We start from the raw sequence: 11,824 nt of genomic DNA, 5'->3' as shown, positions 1-11,824 counted from the left end.
TTTTCCCTCTGTCTGAGGGGAAGGGCAGAACTCAGAGCTGAAATAATCCATACAGGGGTGGAGCAACTAAGCAGCCACTGTGGGAAAAACCAGGCACTGCACTGCCTTGGAGAAACTGGGAGCAAGCTGAAAATGAGAGTCTCACCAGAGAAAAGCTCATCTCTAACTCACAGTCTTGCCCTGTAAGTGGAGCGGGTTGGTGACTTCTCATTTACCAACCCTCACACGACCACTTCTGAGAACCCACCTGCTCCAAAGGGCCCACTCCATTAAGGAAACCTGGCTCAAACACCCAAAGCTGAGCCTCCCAAAATCTGTCAGATAAGGAAGAGCAACATTCATTGCCAGGTAACCCAACATACCAACCTTAAGAAGGGGCAATGCCTTGGCCAAAGCCCCTATAAAAAAATAAAAGCATCACCATCTCAACCTGAAATTGGAGGAAAGAGTCCAAAACATTTATTGAAATGTGTATATATATATATATATATATATATATATATATATATATATATATATACACACACACATACACACACATACATACATATGTATCTCTTAATTTTTAATTCCAACTTTTATTTTCTTTATTTTTTTCTTCAATCTTACCATTGCCTACCTCCCTTCTCCATTCTGTCCTAACACTAACTTGCTCAACCCTCTATTTTCCCACTTTCCTTTCTCTACCCCAATTTTTTCTTTCTCTTCTCTCTCCATCATCTCCCCCTTCCTTTCTCCATCTCATCTTTTTCTCCTCTCCCTCCCTCTCCCCTTACCAAAGTGCAATATGAACCACCCACTGAATAGTCTGTTATACCAACTTTACACATTACCCCATCCTTACTATCCTTCAGCAACACTGACAATAGCACACTCTTCCACAATGACTGAATACACCTCAACACACACTAGGGACTTAGTACCCTAGAACCCCCACACCTCACACCCTTCCCCTTCCCCATCCCCCCTTTCTGCTCCTTCCTCCAGTGCCAGCTCTTTCTATACTTAAGTATCCACCTCTACCTAAACAACTTTTATCCACAGCTTATAGATATCACCAAGAGGTTCCCTACATATTTTGTAAATAACTGGTCTGGCATTGAATAAGTGTAATTGTTATTACTAATTCATATCGCCAAGTCAGGGAACAAAAACAGCACATCAACATAGCTAACAACTAAGCCAGTCATAGAGCAGTAACTGAGTCAAGGGGAAGATAACAGGTAACAAAAATCACCAAATAGCCCTCAGCAACATAAGAGCACAGCACATCACAGAAGCACGGGGAGAAGGTGGCCAATTCAATATAGGATTTACTGGAAAATGAAGAAAATGAGTACTCAGTTACTGATCCAAACAGAATGTTGTTAATTATGACCAATGCAACAAATGACATTCATAAAAAAATCTCACAAAGAGGAAATTATGAGATAAGGATAGCTATACAGGGCATTGACTCACATTGATTTCCTGTGCGTGGCTGTTACCTTCTAGGTTAATTCTTTTTGATCTAACCTTTTCTCTAGTTCCTGGTCCCCTTTTCCTATTGGCCTCAGTTGCTTTAAGGTATCTGCTTTAGTTTCTCTGCATTAAGGGCAACAAATGCTAGCTAGTTTTTTAGGTGTCTTACCTATCCTCACCCCTCCCTTGTGTGCTCTCGCTTTTATCATGTGCTCATAGTCCAATCCCCTTGTGTTTGCCCTTGATCTAATGTCCACATATGAGGGAGAACATATGATTTTTGGTCTTTTGGGCCAGGCTAACCTCACTCAGAATGATGTTCTCCAATTCCATCCATTTACCAGCGAATGATAACATTTCGTTCTTCTTCATGGCTGCATAAAATTCCATTGTGTATAGATACCACATTTTCTTAATCCATTCGTCATAAGGGCAAAATAGTTTCTGCTGGGTATTGGGGGGGGAGCAGGAGGGGGTGGAGTGGGTGGTAAGGGAGGGGGTGGGGGCAGGGGGGAGAAATGAACCAAGCCTTGTATGCACATATGAATAAAAAAAAAAAAAAAAGAGGAAATTATGAATGAGATCACTGAGACAGTCATGGAGAAGCTACAAGACACAGTTAAAAAGAAAGCACAAGGTGAACTCAAACAATATCAAGACACCACAAATAAAAAACTTAAGAAGACACAGAATCATCTAAATGAACTCAGAACTTCAACAAACTCCAAACTGCAAGAAAGGAGAGTATGAAAAAAGAGGTATATGAAATAAAGAAGACAATACAAGATATGAAAGAGGGATTTAACAAAGACGTGGAAAACCTCAGGAAAAAGAAAGCTCAAACAGAAACACTGGAAATAAAAAGTTCCTTAAATAAAATTAAAAATACAGGGAAAGCCACTCCAGCAGACTAGAACAAGTAGAAGACAGAGTCTAAGGGCTTGAAGACCAAATAGATATTTAAAAAACAAAAACAAAAACAGAACAGCTCTTAAGCAAAAGACTCAAAAACTGTGAAAGGAATACACAAGAACTCAGCAACTCCATCAAAAGACCAAACCTGTAAATCATGGGCATCAAAGAAGGAGAAAAGGTACAATCCAAAGGGATATGTAGTATATTCAACAAAATAATAGCAGAAAAATTCCCAAATCTTGAGAAAGAGTTTTCCATTCCAGTACAGGAAGCCTCCAGGACACCAAACAGACTTGATCAAAGTAGAACCTCTTCATGGTATATTATTGTTAAAACAAATACCACAGAAAACAGAGAAAGAATATTGAAGGTTGTAAGAGAGAAAAAAACAAATAGCATATAAAGGCAAATCCATCAAAATAACAGCAGATTTCTCAACAGAAACCTTAAAACAAGAAGGACCTGGAATGAGGTATTTCAAGCACTGAAAGAAAACACTTTCAGTCCTAGGATACTCTATCCAGCAAGACTATCATTCAGAATTAACGGCAGAATAAAAGTCTTCCACAATAAAAAGAAACTAAAACAACATATCACTACCAAGACAGCACTCCAAAAGATTCTGAAAGGAATCCTACATACAGAAGACAAAAACAATATAACCACAAAAGAATGGGAAGTATTAAATCTCATGAGAAGAACAGACAAGTACTCAGGGTGTAGCATTGAATTGGCTGCACACACTCAAAATCCTTAAACAACAAAAACAACTAAATGGCAGGAATACCCACATATCTGTCAAAATTTGCACTGAATGTTAGTGGACTCAACTCCCCCATCAAAAGACACTGTTTGGCAGACTGGATTAAAAAGGAAGACCTGACAATCTGTTGTTTGCAAGAGACCCGTTTTATTGACAGAAACAAACACTGGCCTATGGTGAAAGGCCAGAAGCTGATTTACCAATCTAATGCCCCCCCCCAAACAGGTAGGAGTACCAATACTTATATCAGATAAAATGGACTTCAAACTTAAATTAGTCAAAACAGATAAAGAACGTTGCTTCATATTAATAAAAGGAACAATACATCAATTTATATGCACCAAATGTCCATGCACCCAACTTCATCAAACATACACTAAAGGACATAAATCCTACAGGGGTTATGGTAGTGGGAAACTGTAATAACTTTAATATCTGCCTATCACCAGTATGTAGGTTACCCAGACAAAAAAAATCAACAAAGAAATCCTAGAACTAAATGACACCATAGATCAAATGGGACTGACAGATGTCTATAGAGTTTTCCACCCTGCAACAGCACAATATATATTCTTCTCAGCAACCCATGGAACTGTCTCCAAAACAGACCATAACTTAGGGTACAAAGGAAGTCTCAACAAATATAAGAAAATTGAAATAACCCCCTGCATAGAGTCTGATCACAATGCATTAAAACTAGACCTCAACAACAAAAGCAGAGGCAGAAAATTCTCAAACAATTGGAGGCTGAACAACACATTGTTCAGCAATCAATTGATCATAGAAGAAATAAGGGAGGAAATAAAAAAGTCCCTGGAATTTAATGAAAATGAAAAACAACCTATCAAAACCTATGGGGTACAGCAAAGGCAGTCTTAAGAGGAAAGTTTATAGCCATGAGTGCATATATTAAAAACACAGAAAGATCTCAAATAAACAACCTAATGCTACATCTCAAACTCCTAAAAAAAAAAAGAACAAGCTAAAACCAAAACAAGAAGAAAGAGAGAAATAATAAAAATAAGGGCTGAAATCAATGAAATAGAGACAACAAAACACAAAAAACCAAAAAACTCAAAACCATACAGAAAATCAGTGAAACCAAAAGCTGGTTCTTTGAAAAAAATAACCAAGATTAACAAATGCCTGGCAAATCTTACTAAAATGAGGAGGGGAAAGACACAAATTAATAAAATCAGTAATGAAAAATGGGAGATAACAACAAACACCAAAGAAATACAGGGAATCATCAGGAACTACTTTGAGAACCTATATTCAAATGGTTTGGAAAATCTAGAAGAAATGGACAAATTTCTAGATACATATGGCCATCCAGAACTAAATCAAGAGGCTATTAATCATGTAACTAGATCTATAATGCACAATGAAATTGAAGCAGCAATAAAGTCTCCCCAAAAAGAAAAGTCCAGGACCTGATGGAGTCTGCACTGAATTCTACCAGATCTTAAAGAAGAATTAATACCAACACTCCTAAAATGTTTCCACAAGATAGAAGGGGAAGGGACACTGCCTAACTCCTTCTATAAAGCCAGTATTGTGCTCATCCCAAAACTGGGCAAGGACACATCCAAAAAAGGAGAACTAAAGGCCAATCTCCTTAATGAATATTGATGCCAAAATCTTCAATAGAATAATGGCAAACTGAATCCAAAAATATATCAGAAAGATCATTCACCAAGACCAAGTCAGCTTCATCCCAGGGATGCAAGAATGGTTCAACATATGCAAATCATTAAATATAATTGCTTCTATTAATGTGCTGTATTATGTTTAAGCAATGACAAAAACCACCTGATCATCTCAATCGATGCAAAAAGCTTTCAAGAATATTCCATACCATTTCATGATAAAAGCTCCAATGAAACTAGGAATAGAAGGAATGTACCTCAACATAATAAAAGCTGTATGTGACAAATCTATAGTCAACATCATACTTAGTGGGGAAAAATTGAAACCATTTTCCCTGAAGTCAGGAAGGAGACAAGAGTTCTCACTCTCTTCACACCTATTCAACATAGATGTGAAATTCCTAGCCAGAGCAATAAGGAAGGAAGAAGAAATAAAAGTAATACAAACAAGTAAAGAGAGGACAAACTATCCCTATTCGCAGATGGCATGATCTTATATATAAAGACCTGAAAAACTCCACCAAAAAACTCCTAGACACCATAAACAGCTTCTGAAATGTCATAGGATACAAAACCAATTTATAAAAATTGGTTCTATACACCAACAATGAACAGATTGAGAAAGAATATAGGAAAACAATTCCATTTACAATAGCTTCAAAAAGTCAAATACCTAGGAATAACCTTAATAAAGGATGTAAGTGTCTCTACAAAGAGAACTACAAACCATTGAAGATAGAAATCGAAGAAGGCTACAGAAAGTGGAATGATCTCCCATGCTCATGGATTGTTAGAATCAAAATAGTAAAAATGGCTATACTACAAAAATCATTCTGCATGTTCAACACAATTCCCATAAAAATCCCAGGGATATTATTCATCACAGAGATAAAAAAATCTACCCTAAAGTTCATCTGGAAACACAAAAGACTGCAAATAGCCAAGGCAATACTGAGCAACAAGAGCAATGATGGAGGTATTACAATACCTGACTTCAAACTATACGACAGAGCCATAGCAATAAAATCAGCATGGTACTGGCACAAAAAGGGATATGAAGACCAGCAGAATAGAGGACATGGATATGAATCCATACAGCTATGTCCACCTAAATTTTGAAAAAGTTAACAGAAACATATGATGGAGAAAAGATAGCCTCTTCAACAATGTTTCTGGGAAAACTAGTTATCTGCCTATAGAAAACTGAAACTAGGTCCATTCTTGTCATCCTGTACAAGTATCAACTCAAAGTGGATTAAGGACCTTTATATTAGACCTGGACTCCCTCAGTAGAACACAAGTACTTAAGCAACTAAGAAAAAGCATTGACAAGTGTGACTACATGAAATTAAATAGCTTCTGCACAACCAAAGACATGATCTCTAAATTGAAGAGGTTGCCCACAGAATGGGAGAAAATTTTTGCTAGCTATACATCAGACAAGGGACTGATAACCAGAATATACAGGGAGCTCAAAAAACTAAACTCCCCCTAAAATCAATGTTCCACTAAAGAAATAGGCAAATGAACTGTACAGAACTTTTTCAGAGGAAGAAGTACAAATGGTAAGAAACACATGAAAAATGCTCACTATCCCTGGCCATAAAGGAAATATAAACCACACTAAGATTCCAACTCACTCCTGTTGGAATTGCTACCATCAAGAATACCAGCAACTAATGTTTACAAGGATGCTGGTGGGGCAGGGGGCAGAAACTCTCATACACTGCTGGTGAGAATGTAAGCTAGTGCAACCACTATGGAAAACCATATGGAGGCTTCTTAGAAAACCAAAAATAGATCTGCCATACAATCCAGCAATATCACTCCAAGGGATATACCCGAAGGAATGTAACTCAGGTTACTACAAAGACGCCTGCATACCCATGTCTATTGTAGCACTATTCATAGTAGCCAAGCTATGAAAACAGCCAAGATAACCACTACCAATGAATGGATTAAGAAAATATAGTATTTATACACAATGGAATTTTACTCAGCCACAAAGAAGAATGAAAATTTGTCTTTTGCAGATAAATGGATGGAATTGGAGAACATCATCTTAAGTGAAGTTAAGCCAGGCTCAGAAGGCCAAAAGCCTCTTGTTCTTCCTCATATGAGGACTGTAGACCTAAAACAAGTGCTGCAATGTTATGGGGAACCGGTCACACTAAGCAGAGGCTGTACAAGGGAGGGATGGAGCTAGGGAAGGAAACGAAAAACCTGAATGTGGTCGATGTGCTCACTGTACAGGAATGAATATAGACATTTTAAACTGGCCAGGGTCACCATGGGGAGCAGACTAGGGAGGATTGAAAGGGACTGAAGAGGTGAATCAATTGGGGCTGTAATATATATATGCATGGAAACAACACAAGGAAAACCCCTGTGTAGCTATCTTTATTTCAAATCAGCAAAAATATCATGTTTCTTATTTTATTTTTTGTGTTTTTCCTTTAACCAAATTGGATAACAGGAGAGTTTACCATGTTCTGTGTAGTATAGGGTGAGGGGATGTTGGCATTTATGGGAGGAAGGAAAGTGACAAGGAAAGGGGTAGGAGGATGAATAGGGTGCAAATAATGTATACACATGTATGTAAATGCAAAAATTACACCTGTTGAAATCATTCCAGGAATCAGGAGAGGGAGGATAGGGGAGAGCAGTGGAGGGGGGGGAATTCAAGCATGATGTATTTGATACATTGTAACAATGTTTAGAAGTGCTACTATGTACTCACACTCAGCACAATAGAAAAGAGAAAAAATCTTCACACTTTATAATATACCTAATACTTTAAAAATTATTTTCTAATTTAAATTTTATTAGAAATTTTATTTCTACTGGATTTAGGTCATCTAAAGACTTTGTTTGCCTTTATTTTCAAGTTTATTGTGATTTTTCTTTTTTCTCCCTTGAATTATTTTCCTTGCAATTATTTTCCTGTTTTCTCATAATTTTTTAAGGAAATTTCATCTTTACCCAATACTTCTATCTTATAAGAAGTATTTTTAACTTAATATCTGATCAAATTACTACTTTTTTATGGATACTCTGAAGAAAGTTTTATTTGGTACAGTGGTAAATACTTAAGTAACAAAGACTTACTGAAGTTTATTATTTCCTATAATTCCTCATTAAATTTTTCCACTTACCTTCCAAAGAGAGGCATAAGTAGATATTATCTACTTATCAAGAAAGCTTATTTTGGATACATGTTTTCTTCTCTAAAACATGATAGCTTCTTGGCATTTTAGTACAATATGGCTCAACTGAGGAATGGAATAATAAATACAGTATGCATTAGTTTGCATTAATTCTTTAATTTACTCTGCAAAAAAGTCTGATGTAAGGCTGGAGTTCTTGAGATTTAAACATGAGAAATTCATAAATGGGAAATGATCAGCCCATATCCAGATTTTTATCAGTCACAAATTCACCACTACAACCACACTCCCCTATTCCAAATTCTATGAGATTTTTCACATTTTGTACATATTTAGTTAATTTTTTTTAGTGATATTTATTACTGACTATTCTATCCCTGCTTTAATCCTGAGAATTTTGGAAATTGATGAGTGCATTTTCTGATTAGCATTCTTTGGAAGGGAGACTCATCGTAATAATGGGAAATGAGAAAAATCCCTTAAGAGATCTTTTTCACTGAAAAAATGTGTACAGAGCTTTCTGGAGTCTATAACCAATAGAATTTGGTATCTAGTTCTAATCATACCTTGAGAATGATGTCATCTTTAATTAAAATATCTGTGTAAATATTCTCCTTGGATAAAGATAATTAATGGCAACAATGGAAGAGTGCTTGTAACTTTCTGATTTGTTTCCAGGTTTGCTGCATTGAAGATAATAGTTCCAAATTGTGTGATTTCCATTGGATGCTTAAACTCATTGTCCATTTCCACAGTTAACTGCATTGGCTAGAGAGATCTAAGAGGTAAGTTTGTGTTTTTGAGAAGGTTTAATGTGAGATGGGATCCCGCTGGTCTCAAGGTACAATCGTGATGTAGGGAAGTTAATTTGTTGACCTTTACTTCACTTACAAATTGATCTGGTTTTGCCACAATTAGTTACAAGTTGCACCAGGGCAACCACATGATTCCCAAAGGGTGGAATGAAACTTTTCTATCCTGCAGTGCATTACCTTAAATAAAGTCCTTATAAAATATTTTCCAATTTTAATCAGTCTCATTGGGCCCCATTAAAAAGTGAATTTAGTAAAGATCCAGATTAGAAATATCACTAAGAAATCCCTGGATAGCTTATTTTAGTACAGCTCAAACTTGACATAATTTTAAGTGGTACATTATTTGTCAAAAGCTAGAGTGAGAGACAAAGTGTTTAAGTTTTCATATTTGTCTTATTTACACATATGCAATGTAAGAATCTCTTGGGTGGATGTCAGTGCTATTAGATTAATTTCCAAAGAGTTTATATGTTAAAAAGTAGCTTTGTTGTATGTGCAAACACATTTTTGATTCTCTCCTTCCACAGAAACTTACATCTGCCTTAATCACATTTCTCTCTTTTTTAATTTACTCGCATGGTTAATTTATAGCTTCTAGTTGATACCATTTTGCATCCTTTAATTCTTGCAAATTAATTTAGAATTGATTTACATTTATTATTTCTTCATTGGAAAGGCTTTCATTCATTAGGTGTAAGAGATATAACCTAAGATAAATGGGAAAAATAAAAATATTTTTCTAAAACTGTTTCCCTTCTATATAGATATATTTGAACTACACAGTCTCTTGCTCCTACTACCATCACATAAAATGATATTTTACCTAATTCTTGGCATCTTTGATATTAATATTTTTCCTTTTAAAAAGTTCAGTTTGAATGATAAGATTCAAGTTAAACGATGTCTAGTGAGGTACTACTAAATTTATTGGGGGATTTCAAAAAAGGTATTTGCATTAGTTAGCCAAATGAGCACATTACAACCATTACTTCACTCAAGTAATACACTCTTTTTCAGCCCACAGCAGATGTATGCTTTCTATAGCCTCAGAGGTATTTGTTTTTAGAGTAGCTCTGTTTAGAACTACATAAGGTTCTACATGATACAAAACAATGTTCTCAGCTAGTACTTTTAACCACAGTAGCCACACACAGAATTATGAATTACTTGTTACCATTAATGCTTCTTAGGCTTGAAATAACTAAATATCAAAATCATATCACAAACAACCTACAATAACAACTGAGTATACACAGGGTGGCTGTCAAAACATATTCTTGTCTAAGTCTTCTCAAAGTCATATTATACTCAACCAACTTTAATAATTTATCTTCTTGCCACAGCATGGATAACTGGGAAGATTAATGGGGGAATAATTCCCTGACTGTGATAACCAAAATTGGTAAAAAATGAAAGAAGAGGTAAAATATAAAGAATGTTGTACAGCTGTAATCGACCTAAAGCAGTGCACTGTGGTGTTTCTACTTATCTTTCCAGAATAGTTGAAAGGAAAGCAAGGCTCTGTGTTAACTGTTGACTAAAAAGAAAAGATTTTATATTTTCTAATGAAGGTTAATTCCAGATATTAATTAAGTTATAATTCAAGTTTTTTTCTTTTACATTTCCTAGATTCTCATAACACATAGGGGAGTTTGTATTGCAAGAGATAGTGTTTTAAAATCTAAATATATTTCCCCAAGTGGATATCCTGTTGTCATTTTTAGTTAAATAAGAAAATCAGTTTTGATAACAGATTATTAGATTATTGTGCTGCACATATTCTTAAAAGAAAGGTCTAATTTTAGTTATTTATGTTACAGCATCCATGTAAATAAATAATGCATCAAAACCCTGGAAACTACACTCTACCTCAAAACATGTTCTACCTCAAAATAAAATATAAGGACCCAGGAGGAAGAAGAAAACAAAAATTTAGATTTTAGACATTCTCTTTCAGTATTTAATACTTTCAAATGCAAAGGTATACTTTTTAATGCCATAGACATGAGTTTAATAATTACATTCAAAGTGCACCCTGTCTGTGTGTTTCCTAAATCAAGGATCATTAGGATACTCTCAAATAGCTTCATCAATGGAGAATTTCATGTTTTTGAAGTGAGTCTACTTCATTTTCAAAAACTCTGCTTCTTAGAAAAATTTTTCTTATATTGAGCAGAAAGGTGCTTCCCTGTGATTTCCAGCATTTTAAATTCTACCCATTATGTTTTTTAAAATTAGTCAAACTCTTATATGAGTCCTTTAAATGTGCAATGGCAATGATTTCAGTCTTCTTGTAAATATTTAACCTTCATAATGACTTCCATTAAATCTTGCCTGTTATGGCCAAACATAAAAATGCTGGCCACCCTTGTAAACTTACCCTGTTGTGTTATCTGTGCCTTTAAAATGCAGTAACATTAGAATTTAATACAATAATTTATTTATTTCCTTAAATTTTTTTTAATGCTGTCAAGGTCCTCCTTTAATGAAGAAGATCCTTCTTCATTGACTATGGTGGAAATTATTGATAGCAATGACAGAAACTGTAACTTCTTTAAAGTAGATTATAAGTTATTGGAGAGAGACATGCCAGGGAGTTTTAAATGCTTTAGACAAAAATAGAGTTAGATGACGAAAAATGAGCCCTATATGACATGATCTTCGATTGGTGTACACATAAAACAGAGTGCAGGAACACAGGAGGGAATGATGCTCTTTAATACTTTACATGAAATTGCATTTAGCACAGTATCTTGAGAGCTACATCTCACAAAATGTCAGATTAATTTTTAAAGTGTAAAATTGTTTAGTCTTGCCTTCAAATATAAGTGGATGAGTTCTGTCCAGCAGATGGCACTGCTAGTGAGCATTTCTTAGACAAGTCAATCATCTGACCCTCACAGTAAAACAAACCACTAACATCTATTTGATAATATCTCTTAAGTAGTGGCAACTGATGTAGAAACTGAGAAGACGTTATTTAGGTATTATTTAAAAACTTCAAAAATAACACTTAATTGACTGCATGTATCTCTATCTTAATAAGAGTCCAGG

This window comes from Castor canadensis, chromosome 8, assembly GCF_047511655.1.
Source record: "Castor canadensis chromosome 8, mCasCan1.hap1v2, whole genome shotgun sequence".
Taxonomy (NCBI): Eukaryota; Metazoa; Chordata; class Mammalia; order Rodentia; family Castoridae; genus Castor; species Castor canadensis.
The sequence above is the reverse complement of the archived record's forward strand: the minus strand, read 5'-3'. Positions refer to the sequence as shown.